The following is a 21,421-nucleotide window of genomic DNA, read 5'->3' as shown; positions in this document are numbered from 1 at the left end:
GGAAGCTTCAGAGCACAATCAAGGCACAAGAGCTAGGTGAGCTGCAAGCAATCTTTCTGTCCTTTTCCTATCTATAATAAAATCATATTCTACTGGAAACAGAGTTGGCTTTCCAGGCATATGTCAGGCTCAGGGGAAGCAATTAGATGTAAAGCAGGCCACCTGGTATGACAGTAATTAGACTCTAGATCTGTTGTTATTAGGACCCAAAGTCGCACTGTGAAATTCGCTCAGAACTTTAATTAAACTTGTAGTAACAACTAACTTTTATTTCTTAATTATTCTTTTTTTTTTGGAACCCAGCTGAACAAAGGGCTGAATGGCATGCTGAACCAGTTAAAAGTAACATAGCTATTTCTATCTGTGTTTGCAGTAGAGATCAGAACCACCTTAGCTGTTATGAGTGGTTATTAGCACAAGTATCTCTCTGGCTTTTTGGCATCTACAGAGAATTAATTAAAAAGCTCAAGCTGGTGTGAAGTTACCATTTCCTACTGTCAGTTTAGACCCCATAGAGGAGAGAAAAGGAGTCATAAGCTGTACCTACATTACTATTCAGGGCATTTGGTGACTCTTCTCAGTGTACCCATCACCATGCACAGATCACACTGACAGAGCTTATTTGGTGCAAACAAGTGAGATTCTTCCAGAACAAATTGAACCAGAAGGTCAGATTCTCTCCTGTATAAGGTGCACTCCACACCTGAGATGGACATAAACAGTGAATCAAAACATCTACAAGCCTTGGCATAGCAAGGATATACAAAACTAATTTTAGTCAGACCTGCACGCCCTAACCTTCACATGATATAAATGTCAGATCTTCAGCAGCAGGTCTTTAAATCACCCTGTTGCATCAAATTTCTCAACATAGTAATGAGAGGCAATGGGTCACTGGGATTTTATAGCTCATGAAGTACAGGGAGGGAATGTTAACAAGATATCTTAATTTTCATCTATCTTTGCATGGCACTTTCAAGAGGATTAAATAAACAACTACCTAATCAAAGTCCCAGTACACATACTCTTTTGTAATGAAAAGTTAGAACAAACACATAATATACAAAGTTTGGGGACATGAAGGATATTAGTATTTTAATAGCATTTGTTGTGCCTAGATGTTGGATTAGAGCTCTGAGCTTGAATCCCGCTTATCAGTAGTCTCCTGTATGATCTAAAAAGTCTTTGTACACACTTGCCAGTAGTATTACTACCAGCATTAAGTAATAATGCCCAGGGTTTTATCCCACAGCATCGAAATAAGACAAGAGAAACAGGATCCAGTGATCCCTACTGATGGATGAATGCCACCAAAGCCAAAAGTAGCTCTGTCAGTCCCTATTCACTGGGACATTTCCCTCATCATACTCAATTGCATCTGGCATAACATCCCAAGAAAGGCAGACATTCTTGCAGAATATGCTGCCATCATATTCATCTACAGAGCTGCATGACAAAATGCAGGGGAATGGACACTTGTGGAGGCAGAAGTTTGTTCTTCATTTGCAGGCAACCTCAGCTGTTACAAAGCATAATTCCAGATTTTCTGTGCATTAAAGGAAAAATTCTACTATTTATTAGTAGTGGTAGTTAACTCGTGCTTTATATCAAAGACTATAATTTAGTAGTTATGAGCTTGGAACCAAAAGATAAAAAAATAATGTAAAACTTCTGGGTTGGGCAAGTGGATTTTTTTTTTTTAATTTTACTCCATACAGGAGACATTAATTGGAATGCTCTGTATTTTAATCATTACTGTATAAAACCTATCAATAAAGCTTATCTGGTCCATTCCTGTTATCAAAGCACAATTGTTTCCTGAACTACATAACCACATATTCTACTTCAGTACCATAGGATTTTATCCCTATAATACTTCTATTTAAAATAGTGATAACATCCTTAGTTCAGGTTTCTAAACAGCGTTAATTAATCTAATTTTTGCTTTTCATCATTTATGCTCTTAATTACTCCTAATTTAGCTCTCTTGGATAATAGAAGTTGCATGATCTGATTCTCAACAAACAGGAGGACAATACTGGTGTGTTCCTTTTATCTTTAGACTTGAAACCTGTACAATATTACTACAATAATCACTGAAAGTTTTTTTCCATTTTGAAGAACACAAATTTTTAGTACATACAATCCTTCTATTTACAGGAAAAGATTAAATGCACTGATGTCAACAGAAGATTCTGTATAATCTACAACAACACAAAATTCCTTTTAACCCCACAGGTGAAGATCCTCAGTAAGTTTTTAATGACGATTGCCATCATATTAGAATCATATATTTACAAGCAGTTACTAAAAAAAAATCAAAAACACATTGGCAACTTTTGTGAAGTTCAAGAAACATTGAATGCACCCAAGCTTCCCTGTTAAACTTGTTCATACATACCTTTTACCCAGCTGTATCTTCATTTGCCTACTTGGTCATATATTTTGATGCATTCTTCCAGACAACTAGAATCTGCCTCTTACATTTATACTTCAAAAGACAAAAATAGTATTTTCTGACCTTGTCATCAATCTCAACAAAATCCTTGCAAGTTTTGCAAGATGCCTGGACAAACACAACTGTTTCTGAGAGACCAGTCCTGAAGGCAAGAGACAAGATTCTGCTCAAGTGAAAATCTGAAGTAGCATGGTGCATGACAAAAAAAAAATGGTTCCAAGGTACTTCAAATTTCAGCTCCTGAACAAGCCAAAAAGAACATCCTGCATGACTATCCTGATGGAGATGGGGATAAAAAAAGCCACTTCCAAGGCAGCCAGGTCTCAGCTTCTCATAGATACTACTCAGGTCCCAGAAGCACATTCAGAAATTGGTTGGCAGGTTAATGCATGGCACAGAATTGACTTAGTATGTTCCCCACGGGACACGAAACTGAGCAGAAGGTTACAGCTATTCCCTGCACCAGCTAATATTTTTGCATGGTAGCTTTGTGAGCATCCTGCAGCATGGGTGCAATGGAATAGCAGTATATTATTAAAGCAAAAATCCCTAATTGAATAATTAAAGCACCTCACACATCTTGCCAAAACGTCCATTATCAGAGTCCACCTACACTGTTCTGTACCCCTCACTGAACAGCTCACAGCTACACAAGGCCTGTGAAGCTGTGGCTTCCAGCCAGCTTCTTTCTGCAAAAGAAATGCTGTGAGGAGCACAGCTCTCCACGATAGAAACATATCACTTTAAGAGTCTGACAGTCTTCTTTGAAGTAGTATTAACAAAGTAAATGAAGAGGTGAAAAAATCAGACTTTCAAAGCAAAAGGTTTCATATTTGTATGTGTATTTGCGCATTCCCCAGCATCAGATGCCAGCTTAGTGCGAGGAGGAAACAGGGCACTGAGGGACTGATATTAGCCAACTACATCTCTTTGTTCCTGGGATGTCCAGCCCAAGTGGAAATTAGAGTAGCTGAGCTTATAAAATTCCTACAGTAGATCTGAAATAATTGTTTTTTAGCCAAAGAGGGCTAAAAAGAGGGGGTGACAATGCCTAAATACCATATAGTTCATCAATTGACTAGTTCATAAATTTGTGTTATTTTTTACTTGATGCATCAACTAGAAGCAAAATTGTAAAAAAATATCTGATTTTTAATATTTCTTTTTCTATTGCACTTTTAAATTCAGTGTAATAATGTATCTACAATTTTGAATGCACTTTAGAATTATAAAAAGTTAAAAGTAGTGAAGGTGAAATGACTTTCTAAACTCAAAAAACTATGTGCAATCTTCAAGTTGCTAGCTAAACTTCAGATAATTAAAGTAGAACCTCAGCTTTTTTTCTTTCTTTGATGGGAACTAAATGCAAATTTTGAAATCAAACAACATCACGACTACAGGGAAGGTGGAATTTTGAGGCTGCTAAGCAATGGCATAGAATAGCTCTTCCTTGGTTACAGCAACTCAGTCATCTGGTTCTCTGTTTAGAAGCCATGAATTTTCACCTCCCTGCCATTCTCCCCGTCATGACATGGCAATTCCTCACTAGCCATGGAAGTGGACAGTTAAATTATTATTGAATCCCTGCAAAGCTTATTTATGAATCTGGGTCATATCTCAGTCACATTGATGCAAAGCCCACTATCTTTCTTCATTTTCATAATGCTACTAGATGAACAGGGAGAGAAGAAAGAGCTGGATTAGGCTGAGCATTTTCTGCAGAGGAATACCTGCCAGAGTCTCAGCACTGCCTTTACTGTGCATAGCAACAGTGCTCAGCACTGGTACAGCAGGGAGGCCAATATCTCAGCTCTTCACCACTGCATTCCAGCTGGAAGTCCAGGCCAATGAATGATGCATTAGACATATAAAATGGATTTCAGTGCATCACAGAGAGGAGAGGGGTTTTTGATGGGGTTTTTTTGTTAAATTCATTATTTAGATATTTTATATGGGATTGCTTGCTCAATGGCTTAATACAGCTGCTCTGCTGCTGTCTGAAAATATGTCAAGCTGTCAGGAAGGCAGCTTCCTAATAGCACTTAGAGCATCAATTTCAGAGCATATTATAAACACTACTAATCCCTTGGAAATCCCTCTAAGGTACACAAGTCAATATCATTATTATTATTATCACTTTCTCTTTTTTACAGTTGTTGAAATTGCAATAGAGAAATATGATCAGACTTCATCAGCATCACAATGAGGAGGGCAACTCCTCATGTGGCATAAAACTTGTTAATGCTGCTGAAATCAAAACAGGAATAAAACCATTATATTTCTTAGGAGCCTACACTTACAAAATGAGAGCTCCTTAATTGTCATAGTGGGTAATTTTATAAGGAGAGGGGGAGCTTACAGAGAGTAAATGAATTGCAAAGACTTAGATCTTAGCTACCTAACAGATATTAAATAACATTTCAAAATAAATAGCATTTAAGTACTTTTCAAAAGAGATTGCTGTGACTGCTCCAGAGATGTTACAAAGAGCTGGCTGCAGCTGTGACATGCTGGGGACTAATGCTGTGCTGTACACTTTTCCTTACAATGGAAAGATGCATGAATGAGGCTCTAAACACACCAAAATGTTTCAGGAAAACAGTCTCATGACTGTGAATAGAAAGGAAATTAATGATTAAGGAAAATCAGTGGAAATCACCTATTGGGTCCTATTTTCTGGTCACTGGCAAGCTACATGCTCTTACCCAGCTGAAAAAAGTGTGTACTGGTTCTCTCCTTGCAGTAAGAAGCAGCACTGCAAGGGCCAGGCACAACCAGGTCTATCAGGTTTGTATTTTCCCTCCCTTGCTACAAGAAACAATGTGGGCGAAGTAGAAGAATCAATGATGAGTGAGAATCAATGAGCACGGAGCAGGAAAACAGTGGTGGCCAGAGTGGGTTGACTGCTCCATTTTTCTAGGTTTCTACAAGGGAATACAGGGGCAGTGACTTGGGAGCCATTCCTGTCTCTAAAAGTACATGAACAGTGGAACTTAACTTCTTTTCTCCTTATATATCCACATAATAGGAATTCAGATTTTTCCCAAAATCCAAGCCACGATTTGGGAGCATCAGTTCATTTCAGGAAGATGGACAGTTTTTGTGAATGCTCACAATAATGCAGCTTGAATACATAGTGATATTATGATGTATTAACATCTGTAAATAACAAGTGACACAAGAGAGACCCTACATAAATAAATTTCTAAGCCTGTCACTGTACATAACTCAGCTGCTTTACCTTATGCAACACTAAGTGGCAGAGTTTTAAAGCCGTCAGAGTGAGTTAGTGGTGATGATATAAGGAAGTATAAGGAGAGAAATTACTCCCTGCTCTTTGCTGGCCTGCTGCACTAACCAGCTGCTTTCAGATGAGAAGTGAGACCTGCACCAGAAAAATCTTGTAGCCCTTGCAAGTTTGCAGAGACAGCCCATGGAATCTGGGTGCACAAATGTCCCAGGACTGAAGCCAAGCCACGCTCCTTTTGAGGAAGCCACTGTCAGTCTTCCCATAAGATTAATTTTTTGAGTGCTAGTCTCCAAGGCAATGTTTAAAATAATTTGATCTAGAAGCCAGCGCCTCTCTAACCCAACACTGATTCTTTGTTCTGTACGGTGCCTTGGCTGAGAATTAAAAAAAAAAAAAAAAAAAAAAGAAAAAAAAAGAAAAGGAAAGCTTTATTTACTTGAGTATTGCTTTCAAAACAAGAAGAGATCAACTGTCTTGGAAAAGACTTCATTAGTGAATTGGCAGAGGCAGTATAACCATGGGAATAAATTTATAGGTAGGATGAAGCTGTCTCTTTGAATCATAAATTGACTGCAAACAGAAAATCACACACTACATTGTCCAATGATTCTCTAAAGAACACCCATCTCCAAACATAGCTTGCCAAGTGTCAAATACATTATTAACGAGAAGTAAAAACTAAAATAATTCCTCCCTAGATTCTCCTTGGGGAAGTGAAACTTTATACTGTCCTTAATACAAAGTGCTTTACAGGCATAGTGCAATCCTGTACTATCAGAACTGATACTTAAACAACTTCCCTACTGTAGAATTTTGAAGGAATAACAACACTTTTAACTTCTATGGCAACTTTATCCAAGGTTCCCTGAGTCATTTAAGAGCGATAATTAATTAAAACTTCATGAGTTAAAGACATAGTGGCAGCAATTTCCACAAGGGAAATCAGACAGACTCAAGGTTGTGCACAGGGCAACAGACCTGGAGACTGGATCCCCAAGGCATTCCTGTGTTGGTGCCCTGCATTAAGCACCAGATACTTCACTCCCCCACCCTACATATACTCTTAATTCTCAGCAAATTCTCATTACAACAAAGACACCATGAAGTGGTTTTAGTGCTTATTGACAATAAATGAACACTGTTATTTGCAGGTGTTTTTGTTTTGTTTTAATATGCTGGGCGGCTTTGCCTTTTGCTGAGATGATCTTCCTCATTACTAAACAACCAAAGAAGTAGAGAGTTACCAGGGGCTGCCTACATTAGTTTCAAATGTCTTTTCAGCGTATTAAAGTGTTTTCAATTACCTCCTAATATACCTCCAGGGAGCCTAGGAGAATAGAAGGATTAGTAGAGTAATGAGTTTAAATTATTGAAGGGTTTGGGCTTTCCCCCCCCCCTTATGTGACTTTGTTGGATTTAATCCTAGACCAGAGATATTTGACAGTACAAGCCAGGTTACAGCTAATGATTCCAAACCAAGGGGTTGTGAGGAAAGAATATAAAAAAGCAAACTGCCCTTCCGTCTCCAAGATGATACAGTAAAAATAATATGGAGGTCTGCTTTACTTTGCACTGATTGAACCAATATTTCTGGTTTAGAAGTTTCTAAAACTGATAAGAATCATGAATGATAGATGAATTTATTAGGCATGAACATCCATGAGGAAAAGAGGGCAAGTGATCAATTTTGCTTTATTGCATCATGACATAATAAAATTTCAAAACTCAGCCAGCTGAATCAAATATCAGAGAGGAGTGAACTGAGGTAGCTGATATTTGTGTAGTTCTCTGTGGTAGCCACTGTTATGGGTATTACAACCCAAATATTTGAGCATCCCAAAGCTATTAGATGTATTTTAGCCTCAATGTCATGATGAAATAGAGAAATTTAATTTTTATTACATTCAGGAATTAGAGATACAAAAAGCACACCCTAAAGTTCACACTGAAAGTTCAAGAAGACCAGGAATTCTATCAATATCTCCTGAGCCCTACTTATATCCCTGATTGGCCAACAATCCACACAAAGCAATAATGCCAAAAAAACCAAAAATGAAAGCCATACCATGATTCTAGAGGGAAGAAAACACATGCTTTACAGAAGATATTTATCATGGCACAGCCTTCCAATTTCAGTCTTAGCCTTTTCTTATCTGGTATGTTGCACTGGTGGTCCTGCCTGTGCTGTATGCTGCTTTCAAGTCTTTCTTTCTTCCTGCAGTTTTCTGTTCCACCTGGCTATTTTTGAAGGCAAATCTAATTTAGCTGCCAAGTTAATTTTTCTGGACCTGAAAAATTAGACTAGATAACTCTTCCATGGTGACTCTTCAATATCTTCACCATAATTAATGCAATTTCCCTCACACTGGAGCTGGAACTTGGCTTCTATCCTATATGGTCCTGTGAATTAAACATGGGTTTGTTGATCATAGTCCTAATACCACAACTTTAGTTACTGATTTAGAATGAGGATCTAGACACTTTTCTTAGCTCCTACATTTTGTAATGGTTATCAAATTAATGTGGATTTTGAAGAGCAGCACATTCTCACCAACAGAAAATTTGAACAGACCTCACTGTTCTTCCACTCTATCTATTGCCAGCATCACAGCTGTATCAGAATTTACAGATGTCCTCAATTCTAATGTGTCACCTCTGAAAAACACTGGGGATCATGAGAAATCATTGAAAAGAAAAATGTGTATGAAAGATATTTCAAATAAAAATCTCAACTGCCTTATACTGTGAAAGAATATCAAACGTGTGGAATAGAGCTGTTGGAACTACACTAAGTTTGAATATTGTTTCCAGTAATGTTTGTTCCTCACAGAAGTAGTTAGCCAAAATGTAAACTTTTAGGAAAAAAAGGGTTGGTTCTGTTTTCTCCTCCCTATACCTCCAGATCAATACTGAATTTCTTGAAGAATAGAGTCATGTCAGCTTCTTGAAGAGAGCCATGGACTAGCATCAATCCTGAGTTTGGAATTCCTTATGCTCAGGGAAACCCTTAATCACAAAGGAGTCTTATTGACTACATATAGATATTTGTGTGTGTATACACACACACACACACACACACACACACACACATATGCACACACATATACATGCATATGCCCACACACATCTATACTTGTTTCCATGTCTTTTTCCTTGATTTTTTTTCCCCATTTTTTTTCTCCTTCCTCCAAAAAAACTCTACTGGAAAAGTGTTGTTTTATTCATACTAAAAGAGAGGAAGAAATTCTGTGGGTGGGCAAACACTTTTTTTTTGTCTCTGCTCTTGTGAACCCCGGACTGATTTTTGGTCCTCTTCATCCACTATATTATCTATCTTTGCTAACAGATAAAATGACTGCTGTTAATCAAGAGAGAGCATTTTTTCTCACCCATACTTTCATAAGACTGAGTAATCATACATGAGTATGTGTAGAGATTCAATTTGAAACTAAAATCTAAAATATGTCAGATACATGAGATAATTAGAACAGGATACACAAAATTATCACCAAAATGAAAACAGCAAAAGTGTATCCAAGCCACAACTTCCATAAAAGTGATCCAAACATGAATAATCTTAAAATGGAGACATTTCCCAGGAGTTTACCAGTAGAATCAGTTCAGAAATCAGAGCTGGACAAGAGCTATTACTCTCATACTGTACCCAGAAACCACACTTTTCATTGCTCTCACTGCTGCTGTGATCTCTCATGACAAACTCAACCTATAGAAGGTATCTATACCTTATGATGAATGCTATGAAGAGTGACCAATGTTGTCAAGGTGACTTCTTCCATTCTCATACTCCTCTTCATCTTCCTCTTCCATTCAATTAGCTAGCACGCTTAGGGCAGTCTCTATGTGCTGCCCAGCCTGGGCAGGACTGTAGATGGATACATTCCAGCTCTGCTAATTCTTGTGCTAAAATCCTGTCTGCATTCCCACACCACACAGGAGTTAAAACGTTGCCTGCCATAGCAGGACTTTACCTGCAAACTCCAAAGCAGCCACAGCAGATGGTTTGGCTGGATGTCAAACCCTTCCCCACACCCCCAGGACATTCTGCCTGCTAGGAGCTGCTACCCAGAGGCACAGGAACCCAGAGGTGTGGGAGAGATGTGCATATAGAGCCCAAATGCCTTCCTCCTGCTTTTTGCAAAATGTGTTAATGTGAATAGATTGAAAGTTTTAGCCTGAAGTAAATTAAATACATTATGCATAATGGCAAATTATGCAGATTTATACCTGATAATCAGTTGGTGTGCTTTCCACTAAAGACAGCTAATGTCCAAATAGGGTAGTTTGAACTTGAATAATCAAGTTCAGATTGTTCCCACTGGGCACGTCACTTCAGACTCCTCTAACACTACCTTGTGATTGCCTTCAAAAGTACTGTTTCCTATTATGTTCATATTTCAACCCATTCTTTTTTGCACTTTCAGGGACCCACCCACATCCACCACCCTTCAACTCCTTTATTTTGGACAGAAATACTAAAAATGGGTTCTAAACTGTGCCATAGCAAGCAAAATACAGTGCAGAGAGAGCTTGGAACCCATTCCTGATGAGAAGAATTCTCTGAGCATTACCACTTTGATAAACTAAGGTATTAATGACACATTTTGGCAATGAGGAGAAGAAAGATGAAAGTAGAAGGATGATGCTACCATGCCTGATGAGACTAAAAAAAAGGAAAAGACATCCATGGGCCCAAACAGTGACTTCCCCCAAAAACAATTGAAATTTGGGCTCAGGCTGCTATTTTGTTCCAACACACCAAAGGGAACAGTGGGTCTCTAAAGAATGATGCACACATTCAGTGGGAACAACTGGATTATTCAGCTTGGAGAAGAGGAGATAGAGGGGAGACCTATTTGGGGTCTTTAACATCATCATGAGGGGAAACAGAGGGGCAGGTACTGATCTCTTCACTCTTGTGACCTGAGATAGAACTCAAGGAAATGGTATGAAGCTGAGTCAGGGTAGGTTTAAGTGGGATATCAGGAAAATATTTTTCACACACAGGGTGGCTGGGCACTGAAACAGGCTCCCCAGGGAGTGGTCACAGCACCAGTCTGACAGAGTTCCAGAAGCATTTGGACAGTGCTCTCAGGCACATGGTGTGACTCTTGGGGCTGTCCTGTGCAGGGCCAGGAGTTGGACTTGATGATCCTAATGGGTCCCTTCCAGCTCAGCATATTCTATGATTCTATGAATTGCACTCTTGAAATTAATCCACTGGACTCTGACCTTGAAAATTTCTACTGCCACAGAGAGAACTTCTGTGTAAAGTCAAATAATTTTTAGTACCGTCCCTCCTTTTGTTCTCTTTCTATGCAGGTTGTAACCACTGCAGGAACAGGAGGTTTCTTACCATGTTTACACTACACACAGTACTGTAGAGACCTTTTTTAGGTTGGTGCTTTATGTTAGTGTAATCCTGCTTCCAGAGTTCCAACACATAACTACTCTTATCATTCCCCAGGAAGAGCAGAGCCAAATGGCCACCACTGCAAACAACTGATGACTCTGTGAGCTTGCAAAAGGCAGTTTCCTTAGACTATAAGGTACTGCTTTCCCAAGACCTAACAGAATCAAACTTGCAGACTTGTGAGAAATCTAGGCTCAACCTGGATGATCCAAGCCTCAGGTCTGGGAGAAACCCATAATCTGAAGAGCCCCGAGAGCAAGGACCCAGCCCTGGAAGAAAGCCCTAGCTTGCTTCCTGAGAAGGAATTTAAACCCCTTAATGGCAGCAAGCTCTTGACACTCTGGCCTCTAAATCCAGAGGAAAGAGCGTGGCAGAAACATCCGAGCTGGGCCCCTAGTGGCAGTCCCACCAGCTGAGTCCAGAGGAGAAATTATTGTGGACACAGCAGCTGAACTAAGGCTGTGAGATCTGACAACTTTATTGCCCTAAATTATCAGACACAGCGGAGCAGCAAGCATGGCACAGACTGAAACGACACTGCAGCCTTTCTGCTTGTGGAGACAGTTTCCTAATGAAGTGTCTTATTCAGTAATTGCAAAATATAAGAAATTGGGGAATATTTTTCCTACTTCCTTAATAGTACCACTGGGCTTGTGCCTGTTTAAAGAGCATATTGATTTTTGTTCATGCAGGGAAACTGCAGCTTGTTAGGAATAGTACTTTATTTTTGTTTAGTTTGAGGGGTTATTTTGCTGGGTTTTTTTTCCTTTGGACTTGAAGGGGTTTTATGTATTTAATTTTTTTTATTATTATTTAATCTTAGCACTGCTGGTGGCAGTACCAGTGCAGTATCTGATCTTCCCTTGACTTTGATGCTTACACAGGGAGCCCATACAAAAAAGATCCAGACTTATCAGGCAGGATTTCTGGCACACATACTGTGTAGTGGTCTGTGAGTTGTACCCTGACATTTCAGAGAGAGTTTCTAGATTGCTCAGATGAACAGTCTGACCACATTTATCTTCAGGAAATAAACACAACATCAGCTTAACAACTCCCACCAAACCTTCTTTCACACAGACACAAATTGGTTGTGGGTCCCTCACTATGGAGATGAATCTTTGTCTGATCTTTCAATTTATGTTGTTCATAAATTTGTTATTTTAGGGTTTACATTTGATCCTTGGTTATGAGAGAGAACCTCTGTAAGACTAACAGTGCTAGCTAGCATCCTCTGCTGTGCACAGTGAGCTCTGCAGAGCACTCGCAGCAGGGCTCACCGGAGCAGCTGCCAAGCAGCTGAATTTTGATCCAGTATCTCAGTAAGGCACCTTTCTTGCCTCTCATTGGTCCCACCACAGATGGGAGTTCAGGGAGGCATGAAAGGTCTTCAGGTGCTCAGATAGGCAGCTGCTTCTCCAGACAGATCTTTGGGATCTGATGCAGTATTGGCGAGGCAGGGTCATTGCAAAGACAAGTATGGATAACAAGGTAGTGGTTTTAGGAGCTGTTATTTTTCTTTGTGAAGATTGGGGAACAAGAGTGAATGCATGGGTGCATTTGGCAGTAGAGCCCTACAGAGCCAAAAAACACTGCACAACTCACCATCAGAAAAGTTTGCTTAAAGCAGACACTTCTAGTGATGGGGAAAATACCCTTTAAAGGTTACCTGCCTAATACTCCTCAGTTTGAAGCCAACACAGGACTGCATTACTTTTCTGAGTGAGCTTTCCCATAACAATAAGTTTTCTCTCACATTTTGTATGAATTTTAAAGTCTTCTCACAATTAGAATGTGGGAAAAAGGTTTCCCTTAAAACAAAGATTAGAATTACAAAATCAAACAGTTCTAAATGACTTTGCTATATCAAACAGCAGTAATAAGGAGGCCTGGATACCACCTTTGGTCTTCACTGCTTTGATAATACCAGCAAATAAAAAAGACTGGGCATTATTATCTAGATGTAAGGTTTGCTAGACTGCTACAGCTTGCATCATACAGCTAAACCCTTATTGCAAGGGTAAAAAACACATTAGTAAACACATTGTAAAAAACACATTAGAAGCCTAAATTTGGGCAAATGCCATATTTCTGTTTACTTCGCTACTTTTTGTCCCCCAGTTTATATATTATATAGATAATTATATTTTACTATAATAAATGCATAATGTTTACTAAGTAATCCATTTTACTAAAACATTTTTAATATTTAGAATTATTTTTGAATTACACTGGATTTTTTGAGTGACAAAAAATTAAAATAAAAAAAATTACTAAAATACAGAGCAAATGGAAATCTTCAGAAGAAAACATTTTTCTCTCTACAGTTTCCTAGGTTTCTTTCTGAAATTAAATATTATAATAATACTGGGTCAATAAAAAGATTAAAAATAATGTAAAACTTCAAATGAAAAGTGAGCATTTTTAACCTATTCTGTTAGTGCTGTTTACCTACATTGCTTCTGCTACATGTCCTAGTGTTATCAATGCAGACAGAAAGCACCATATGACAAGTAGATTTCATTACTTACAGATTTTTCACATGGTCCTTCATTCCCAAGAGATTTACTTTGCTATTTCATCTCACTTTTACATGTTAAATCAATACCTGTATTGGCATATAACAGGGACACACAGTACCAGTTATTGGCAAATTAGATCCTGACACAAAGCATTGGTTTCTAATAAAGGTGTTGCTCATGGCTCTATGTACTCCACCATATAATTAATAACTGTGTGTACTGGCAGATCCTGGCAGTTTTGACCTGAGCTTTTCATCAGTTTTTGAAATAGCACAGGAATATTCCCAGGGCTGTATTATTTCACATGATTCCTATGTGAAGAGCTGCTCAATAGTGCAGTTGCCTTTCTTTGCCTGAGTAACAATGGCAGTACTGATTACCCTTAATAACATTATTATGCTGTGTGCACAAATCAAGCACGAAGAGCAATCAGGTGGAGAATTAGATTGTTTTAAAAAAACTGATCTTTATTCTTGCTACATGTCTGCTGAACCTTGAAAACAGTAATGAGATGGCCTTTAAATTGCTACTGCTTTGATAAGAGATGAGAGGTGCAGCCAAATAACATTTCTTCCAGTTCAGTAGCTATAGCTTGCAGGCACTGCTCTGCCTAGAGGTTACTTAAAATGGAAGTTATGAAGAAAGGACTTTAACTGCATATGTAGTTGGTATATATGTAAATATATAAATACATTTATGGCACATTTTATGTAGAAATATGGAGATATTAAACCTCAATCAGTCAAAAAATCTCTGAAAGGAAATGAAAAGCAAAAAATCCATTAGTGGCTGAACTGGTTCTGGAGAGTCAAGTTAATACTAGATAAGAACATTACAAAACAAAGGTGAATTTGATTTTGTTTGTGTGCAGCCCTCTCCTAATATAATCAGTTGCTTGCAAAGCAGTTTTTCATATAGCCATGCAGAACGGCTGCCAAGGCTTTTCTGGTTCTTCTTACACCCCAAAATGTCTGGATAATGCCACCTAAACTCAAATTGTGGACCATGAGCAGATTCTCCTCTTTCCATGGGATAAAGTCTTTATCAGAAGATATCTTAAACATTCAAACACAGACACATCTCAAATACCTGAAGCCTTCAATATATATCTGGTTTACAGCAGTCACATTTTTTTTTTAATTTTGCCCTGTACTGCCTAAGGACTGACTGGACATGAACTGAAAACAAATTTAAAGACTCAGGGCAAGGACAGCCCTTGAGAAGATTCTAAGTGGTTGCTTCAGTTTTTCTAGGGAGATTTGGTAGCCATGGGAATTTGAACCATTTAATCCAATTCGAGTAAGCAAGCCATTTGGCAGCTCCCTGCAAATAACTCATCCTTGTAAAAACTGGTCCTTATTGGTTTGGACAGTATTTTCTTTTGATCCATTCCTTGTTTGGTGTTATTTGTGAAGTGCCTGGTTAATGGCACTGCCAAATGTATCCTTGTGTGTCTTTGAAGTGCCCTTTCATTTTACTCCCCCTGCCTTATTCAACGCTCCTAGGGGTTTTTTTGCATTCTTTCTTACTTATGTCCCATCTCTTACAAATCCTTTCCAGGCAAGGTAACAGCCTCAGGCAACACACTTGAGCAAATGACACAAAAAACATAGGTGTTTGGTGTAGGAAGCTAATCAAAGAAAACTTTTTATGACTGCTGTTGGATCCAAAAAAGGCATAACCTAGTGCAAATTACAGGAAAATTCTGCATTCTAATGGGGAAACTGGATGAAAATTAACCAGAACTTTCCACAACAGCATCTTTAGGAAGCTATTTTATTTTCTAGTCTATTAATTTATTAATAGACTAATAAGTCTATTAATTGTCACACCTAGAAAATACAAGTCCATCATCATCAATGCAGCGTGCATGGCTGAGGGATGGAGTTTCTCTGCTATGGGCATTTTCTAGTGTTTCAAGTGTCCAAGGATTCACCAGTCAGCTGCTGCAACAGGGCATGCGGCTGCCAAGCTTTTGTATGCACACTGTACCCCACCTGTCCTTGCAATCACAAAGATTGGGTGCACAGGTAGAGATGGAAAGAATGCCTAGATCATACTGGCTTCAAACTTTGCCTCCTCCTCAGCCTGTCCCGTTCAGCAATGATCCCAAAGGTCCTTGTGGCCACAGTAACTTGCAAAACAGAGACACCAGGTGCAGGGTATGTGAGAGCAGAGGAGATGACTCAGAAGAAACTTCACTAATTGCATAAGTCTTCTGGGTCTGCTGCCAGTTGGCAGAGCATAGCAGCTTCACTAAGTTTCACTCACTGTGCTGCTCACTTCTAGATTGGGAAGAGGGGATTGGGGGCAGCATCTTTCTCCACTCAACTTGAATTATAAAAAAAAAAAATAGAGGTGTTTCCACCCACCTCACTGCTGATGCCTGTCAAGAAGCAGATATTCCTCTACAGACTAATGCTGTTTAAAGAGTTTTTAAGTTCTTCACTTCAACCTTACATACAAGGATCTGGGGAGGAGATCACCTTTTCTGGGTAGAAAAGCACTAGACTGCAGCATAGGAGATCCTCTCAAGTGGCTGAGAGACAAAAAACATAAGGTGAAACATTATTATGAATTCAAACAGTAATGCTCTTTCTTCCTTGAGCAAGCACAGATTTGCCATTTCATAGTTAGATTAAAGGGCTGACTATTTTGCCACAACTCTTTAAAGGAACACTGAAAGCTAAGTAGCACCTGAACTTTCCTCTATGAAAAACAGCTGAGAAATTTTATTCTTTTTTTTTTTTTACCAGATCATCCTCCCACAATAACAACAAAGACAAGCTGCCTTCAGGTAGGATGGTTTTAGACTGGTGGGCTATAGATTCCCTGAAGACCTTTGTCATCAGTGTGAGTAAGGACAGAAATGGGATGTGACAAAGACTCTCCCACATTCTGGGCAACTTTCTCTCCATTCTTAAAGCCTGAATACTGGCTACTTTCCAAACCTCCAGCTTCCCTGAAGCATCTCTGTATTAGTTTTATTCAGAAAGTCAGCCTTCAAAATATCAGTTCAAAAAAGGCTGCAGATGTTTTGCATGAGGAGATTGGTTCTTGTTATTAATTTCTTGCTTTGATTCTCTGGCAAGTCGCAGTTCCCTCCTTCCTTCTCCTACTTCTTCTCATAAATGTAAATTCACAAACTCTCAGGATACAAACTAGGCTGAATGGAACCACCTTCACCTGTCTGCCTCTTAACCTAGCCCCTGAAGTCATGATGTCTGAGGGAGGAATGATCAGCAATTTTAATTTCTTTGAAATAAAGGGAAGTTTTCCTTGTCCCTGACATGATATATTCTTTCTTTCCATTAAAGATAAAAAATAAACCTATATAGAAGCCATGAAATACCAAGGACAGGACACTGCACATGTAGGTGCTATTCGCCCAAGTACTGAATTTTCTCCTTTTGCTTAGCAATTTAGTATCTGTGGTTTCTGCTTGCCTATCACTGGACTGCTGGGAAAGCTCTGTATGTTTATAAATATGCATCAGCTAGACTCAGGAAATAAGGTACAGAGAGGAGGGAAGTGATCTGTCCCAAGTTACTCAAGTCAATGGCAAAAGGTCAAAAGAAGACCTTTTGGTCTTCAAATGGCAAAATAAATTAAGAACATTGACTCCCATTTTCCTGCTTTTCTTCATCATTGAGGCAAAAACAATAAGCTGTTCCTGTCTGCAAAGCTCCTACCAAAGAGATGGATTTATCTGGGCCATTTCATACCTCAGTAGGCAGGAGCCTTGACTGCCTCAGCGCCCCCAAACTTTTGACACTCTTCTCACTGCTTCCCCCAGTGCCAAGCCACAAAAACCTGCTCATGACTGAAAGCTCAGGAATCTCAGTGTCAGCTCACTTCTGCTTAGCTTAGCAGTCACATCGGGATCTGAAGATTCTGCCTTCCAAACCAGTGCCTGCATCTATTTGATTATGGAAATGTATGCTGAGGTCCAGCTAGAAAAAAAATCCTAGCCTGCCTAAAATACTAATGGAATAACCCAGCTACCCAAGGAGAAAAACCTTCAAGTATAGGCTGCTTAGTAGATATTCAATAGTTTTAACCCTCAGTGGTGAAGCAAAAGTCAAGGCTTCATACTTGTGTGTGTGCTTAGAACCATCTCACCTCGTCTCACAGGATGCAGTTGCAGAGGGGCAGAGGAACACACAGCATGCAGAAAGAGAAAAGAGAGAGCATGAGAGAAACTAAACAGGATCTGAGATCTGCTTACATGTGTCAAAACCTCTCTTTAAAGGACTGTCAGTCTGGAAAAAAATGGCCTGGGAGAGGTTTAATACATAAATCACAAGTGATATACAAAGATGTATTAAGAGCAAGTGTTCCTTGCCTCTTCCACCACAAGAATTAATGGGATCCTAGGAGTCATGTCCAAAGCAAAGAAAGATGTGGTTTACTACATGTAGCAGATCTCAGATTCTTCTGGACAAAAGAATCCAAACTGGATGCTAGACATTTCTGTGTGCCAAATAGAGAACTGTTAAAAAGCCCCCAAAACATTAGGGATTAGGCAATGCACTGAAAAATAAGGAGTCATGTTCTAAAAGTCAGAGGTCTGGAAAGTAACAGGAATAAAAAGTAATAAATGTTCACTCTGTTCTTGCTCATTTGTAACCACATTGTACTTCTGCAGCTAAAAACAGAGTACTGAGTAGATGACCCTTTTGTTTGACCATTATGGCACTATTCTGTTCCATTTTTGCACCAATTTCCTTCCTACTCAGGCCTGCCACAAACTGCTCACAAATATTTAGCTTTGCTGTAATAGGATGAACCTTGTTGGTCTGGTCTGAAACCAGAGTAGTTAGGAAAGAATTTCTTCTGTTGTGGGGCAGAACACTGAAACCTCACACCATTAACCTGAATATTTGCCTTTGAGTGGTTTCCTCACCCACACTGACCACAGGACTCCAGAACATGCACCAGTGCTCAGTCATGTGGACAAACACATCATTTATGCTTGATCTCAATGCACCACCCCACCATTCAGTTATTCCCATTAAATAGGGAATAACTGAATGGTGGTGCAAAATAGGGAACAATTTCCCCTTCCATAGGAAATTAAATATATTTCTATTTATTTCACATAGTACACCTGCAGGCAAACTAGTCTAACAAGTCAAGAGACCAATATTGACTGTTGGTGTAAAGGCAGTAATGGCGAAGGATTTCATCCCCTATATACACCTAATTCCTGGCTAACATGCTTTAATGAGATTGTTACAAGCAGGGGAGAGAAATTCATTTTTCACAGTCTCCCTCACCTCTCAGCCTCTCTACACAGTTTGACATCCAGGAGGGAGACAATTAGCAGCTATGGTGAGGTGAATGCATATTTTATGAGTTAGCTGGCAGAGCAGAGACACTCCTTTTTCTTTAATATGTTTAGACAATAAGCTGTGGTGAACTCAAACTGCTGACCCTGTGCAATAAACCAGCATGTGGTATTACCATCCTCTTGAGCCCTACTGCCTCAGAAGACTAATTTTTAAAATTTGACTTAAAGCAATTCTTTAAGGGGGAAAAAAATCTAACAATTATAACACTTGTAGAGAGAAACCACACATCCAAGGGCTTCGCTTGTTTTTTCCTTGAAGATAGCTACCATGGTATCATTAAACTACCAGGAACAAATCTGAACAACAAGGCAAGTTCCATAGTTTTAACAGCACATTAACATCAGTAGTTCAAATATCAGCCTGAATTTCAGTGTTATAATGTACAGATACACACAGTAGCTACACATTTAGCAGCAGCATGATGGATGTTCTCCTAACAGAACTGTGATGGTGACAAGACAACCGGTGACAAGACAATTTCACTTCTAGTTTGACCTGGATGAAGGGATGCAAAATGCAGCTGGAAGAGCTTATAACAAAAGCTCTTGAGCCCTGAGGTGACAGAGTATGAAACCTCGAACCAACAGACTATTTTCTTTCACTAATAGTTATGCTGTTCTGCATATGAACTAATAGTTCATATGTTATGCTGCCCATTTCATCTTTCATTCTAAAGTAATTTTTTCCTATTGGAGCAAGAGTACGTACTATAGACTGTATTTTAAATCTAAGTTCAAGTGCCTATTAGATAATAAAAGTCACTTGCTAAATACTGTTTGATCTGTTAGAATAGATTATATTCTAGTGGTACAATATAAGGCACTATTAGCATTTTGAAAACTACTGTCTGCTGGCTAGTTTAAGTGAGGAAATCTAGATCCTTGGGCCACATGTATTTGCCTGTGTCTACAAATACCTCTTCAATAAACTCTAGGAGGTAAAATTAGAAGTGTTGTGTCAATATTTTGAAGTCACTTCAACTCGCTAGAACCTTCAGATTTCTTTGAAAACAGCTTCAAAATTAATTTTATATAGGGGACTAAATCCAACTGACAGGCGCAAATAGGTCTAATCTTTGAGAAAGTACAGAATTTGAAAGAAGTTCTTCTTTTCTTTCCACTGCTTCAAAATACCCAGTTCCCTTTGATTTTTCCATCTTTCATGTCTCCCTAGTGACAGTTCCAGTAAAGCATTCATTTGTTCAGGAAACTTTGCTGAAATGAATCCACTAATATTGGGACAGTTTCAGGCAGCAGACAATCTTTCTGCAGAAAAGTGTTGAATTGGTCATCAGCTGACTCATGCATTCCTGCCCAGCAAGGAAGCTCATATCACAAACAGAACAGCTTTATTTATTTTAAAACATGGCAAGCTCCCTGTCCAAAGGCACCAGCAATGTAAGTAGATAAACATGCGAGTGAAAGTGTGCATAGCAATTCCTAAAATTATTATTGAAGTATTTGGTTGTGTTTCAGTTCCTTTTGGGAGCCTGGATCTCTCAAAAAAAAGTGGGTGGGATTTAAGAATATTACAGGAATAACTTCACTTTCCCCCTAGGGATAGCCTGGGCAACTAAAAGTAAATTCAATCTCTAAAATCTAGTAGAGGTCAAAAATGTAGAGTTCAGCAGAAAAATGCACAAAAACTGCCTGGGGGTCAGAATAGCTGACCTAACAATATTCATCTTTCATGCTGTTTTATATACAGCAGGTACTGTTTTCCCTTCATGTAGCCACACCTGAGTAAGGCTGCATCCTTGCAATGGCATCAGCTATTTATGGCTGGTGAGCCTGTTCCAAGTGGGCATGAAAGAGCTCTGAATGGCAGGTAAATTATTTGCCTGAATGTTTCCAATTAGCCCTGGCAGGCTGTTCCATTGCCTAAGCACTAAACAAAAAAAAAAAAAAAGGAAAAGTAAAGATGCGTGAAGAAAGGTGAGAAAAGAGGATGTTAATGATAAATAACCTGTTTTAAAAGCAATTCAAATTGGCCAAAATCCTGGGAACAAATGCCCCAAGAGGTCCTCCTTCAATCATTTCCACTGTGATGTGCATATGCTGTAGAGAGAATATTTACAAACTCAACTTGGTGTTACAGTCATGCAATTATAAGCAACTAAATCCCATCCAAAGTTCAAGAATTTAGTGGGAGTTTAGCATGTGAACATGGGTAAACATTTATATAAATACTATAATAAATAAAATTTGTTCCATGAATGATAGCCTCAGTTTTACAGCATGTAAGGGACATATCTATAGCAAAAAACCCTTCACAATCCAGCTGATCTTTCCAAGCCAAATACAGCTATACAATTCCTTATTCATCAGTGGGAACAGTCCCTTCCACACTGCTGCCCCATGCTAATTAGCTCTTTCATACACGAGGCCAAAGTTTTGATCAGCCCCT

General features: G+C 38.9%; 1 long non-coding RNA gene across 2 annotated transcripts in view; it reads right to left on the bottom strand.

The window, feature by feature from the left end:
• Positions 1-2,963, bottom strand: part of LOC143693595 (uncharacterized) — a 44,007-nt gene extending 41,044 nt beyond the window's left edge. For both annotated transcript variants that reach the window (XR_013181448.1, XR_013181449.1), the window contains exon 1: positions 2,402-2,963. This is a non-coding gene — a long non-coding RNA (uncharacterized LOC143693595). The remainder of the gene's footprint in view (positions 1-2,401) is intronic.
• Between the last annotated feature and the right edge of the window lie 18,458 nt (positions 2,964-21,421).

The sequence above is a fragment of the Agelaius phoeniceus genome, chromosome 3, assembly GCF_051311805.1.
Source record: "Agelaius phoeniceus isolate bAgePho1 chromosome 3, bAgePho1.hap1, whole genome shotgun sequence".
Taxonomy (NCBI): Eukaryota; Metazoa; Chordata; class Aves; order Passeriformes; family Icteridae; genus Agelaius; species Agelaius phoeniceus.
The sequence above is the reverse complement of the archived record's forward strand: the minus strand, read 5'-3'. Positions and strand labels throughout refer to the sequence as shown.